Below are 3,044 nucleotides of genomic sequence, written 5' to 3'. Positions count from 1 at the left end.
TGCTTTTAGCAATGTGAACAAAACATATTCCCCTCTGTACTTAGGCGCCATGCACACAACCGTTGAGGGAGAGACTTATGAACGACCGCAAGCTTGCGTCTGTACCTACGTCCCCCATAGACAGCTATGGCGCACATGTTCTGAGCTGTAGCCACAAAAAGATAGAGCCTGCTCTATCTTTGGCCATATCTACGGCCATGCAGCTAGTATTTTCTATGGATAGGGGTGGCGGCGAGCACCGCTCACCCGCTACTCCTCTCCTGTGCGTCGACGTGTGCCCACCGGAGCAATGGCCAGCGGGCATATGTTAGTGTGCATTAAGCCTTACACTGTAAGCTGATCTAACTTATCCCCCTTCAGACCTACAGAGCTGAATTATCAAGTGAAATTTTCTGTAAAGAGTTACTCTTTAGCATCCTGTTGTAGCAGGGCTATTTTATAAGTTTCTTACCAATGTAACATACAGGGATTGCAATGTGAAAACATGAGTTTATTCACTACTTCATTGTTTGTCTTACCTGTGTTACTCCTATTTAGAGACTTGCTGTCAACGAATGTTTTGTGTGAATACCCTATACTGTAAGATGCTTTTGCCCAGCTGTTTAGTCTTGGAGTTGGCTAGTCATACAAGCCCCATTGCATTGGTATTCTCATGAGCCTACCTTGCTTTGAGGCCAGTCTTGGATGTCTCCACCACTTTCAGATTTAATATAAAGACTCAAGGTTTTGCCACATTGAGCTTCCAGAATAAACTGTTAATTCGACTTCTGGGCAACTATGAATGGCAGATAGGGCTCCCTAGACTGTAACTCAACTCATCACCACCACAGCTAAGCACAATAAACATTTGTACTTTTTTATTGATTGTGTTTGTCCTTCAATACAAAGTATAAATCCCATGAATCCTGTAAATTTCACATTTCGTACACTTTTCCTTAGTTATCTGCCGTGTAAGGACTTGAAAAGGCTTTAAGAAACATTGCTCTTTGCAGGAGAAGAAAGGAGGGAAAAAAAAGCTTTTTCTTTACCCCCTACGTGAAGCTGGACATACTATTATGTCCTGATGCTGCTAAATAATATTATACAATAAAATATATTATTTTTTATTAAAATGTTGGTGAAGTTCCCTTTGTTTAGGTGATATGAGTAGTATTGCTGTATATAGTATGAGCAATAAAACTCTTTAGGGTTAAAGTACTGTCAGTATCAGTGGATCCTCTGGACCACCGCAGGAGGTGGTACTAACTTACACCTGGGATCGGAGTCTAAGTGGCACCTGGTCTTCAGCAAGTGGGATGGACTCGCTGTGGCAGGGTACCACGAGGTCATTCCACAGGTGTGAAATAGTCCACGGTGGCAGCCGAGCTCGAGGTACCTTAGCGGAAGACAGTCTCATGGTCAGGTCCAGGCACAGGTCAGGGCAGACGGCAGAGATGTAATGTCAAGTCCAATCCAGGGTCAGCAACGGGAGGCCCAGGCAGATGGAAACGGGAACACAGGCACACGGGACACAGGAACGCAGGACATGGGAACTCAGGGGCAGGAACACACGGGAGCGGGAACATACAGGAATGCAGGAGACACAGGAACGCAGGAATATCTCTGGGGAGCTTTATCTAAGGCATAGGAACAAAGATCCGGCAGGGTTTGCAGGAAGAGGCATGGTTAAATAGATTACCTGAATATGGGCAGTGCCAATTAGTGGCGCACTGGCCCTTTAAATCGCCTGAAGCCGGCACACGTGCGCCCTAGGAGTCACGAATGAGCATACGGCCGAAGAGGATGGAGCCGGGACCTGTGAGTTGTGCACGGGTGAGCCTGCGACACGCGATATGGGTCGCGGGACCATCCGTGACAAGTATTCTAAAAGGTCTGAAATAATAGTAAAAAAATTTTAAAAAATAAAAAAATGTAATATAAAATAATATAATGTAAAAGTTTAAATCCCTCCTTTCCCTAGAACACACATAAAAATAAACAGTAAAAATCATGAAATGTATTGCCACATACCAAAATGCCTGTTCTATCATAATATTAAAAAAAAGATTATTCCTGGCCATAAACACCGTAATGGAAAATCCCGAATCGCCACTTTTTAGCCATTTTTCCATCCATGAATATTGGAATAAAAATGATTGAATAGTCATATAAGTCCCAAATTGATATAAATTAAAATGTTAGTACATACCGCAAAAAATTAAACCTTACGACTATACACCAAAGTCTGAAAAAGTTATTAGCCTCAGAATTTGGCAAAATGGCTAATACTTTTATGTGAAAAAGATTTACATTTTTTCAAAATCTACTAAAACCTATTAAAACATATATAAATTTGGTATCCCTGTAATCACATCGACCCAAAGAATAAAGGAATTGTATGCAAAAAATGCAGCAAATGTGTTTTTTTTGCTGATTTCACTGCAGTTGGAATTTGTTTCCAGAAAGTGCCCGATTCGGACCCTTAGTAAATGAGCCCCAATATTTCAAACACAGCAGTCCATTTTTTTTTTTTGCTGCTTAGAGCTTTATTATAACAATCACGATTGTACATATTAGTTGGGAAAGGATTTAAAGAGGAGTCTTGCTGCCTTTTATTACAAAGTCCAAGATTCCTTTATTATCCAGAGGAGACAAAGTAAAGGTGAACCCAAACCTTCCCCATTTCTTGGAATCAGATGGATTTGAAAGGTTGAACAATGCCTTGCTCTTTAAATGTTGTTTTGCTGTTCTTTTCTTTCATATAATTTTTCAGTAGTATGGGCTAAACTGAGATTGTATTTCAGTCATATAAAATTAGCAAAATGATAACCCAGTGTATTGGGGCCCTTCAGGAGTCCAAGTAATGTGCCGGAAGTTCAAGAGGAAGTAACCACACAGCAATAGGTTCACAGCATTGTGTAGCATATACATAACTATACAACTTATGTGATTTAACATAACGTTAGACTTCAGTTTTCTTAACAAAAATGCAATATGTGTATTAGCTGTAAGAGTGATATTTGTTTGTATCTACTGTGTCCTTCCATGCTTGTAAAATGTTTGAG

Source organism: Engystomops pustulosus, chromosome 2 (assembly GCF_040894005.1).
Source record: "Engystomops pustulosus chromosome 2, aEngPut4.maternal, whole genome shotgun sequence".
Taxonomy (NCBI): domain Eukaryota; kingdom Metazoa; phylum Chordata; class Amphibia; order Anura; family Leptodactylidae; genus Engystomops; species Engystomops pustulosus.
This window is presented reverse-complemented; position numbering follows the sequence as displayed.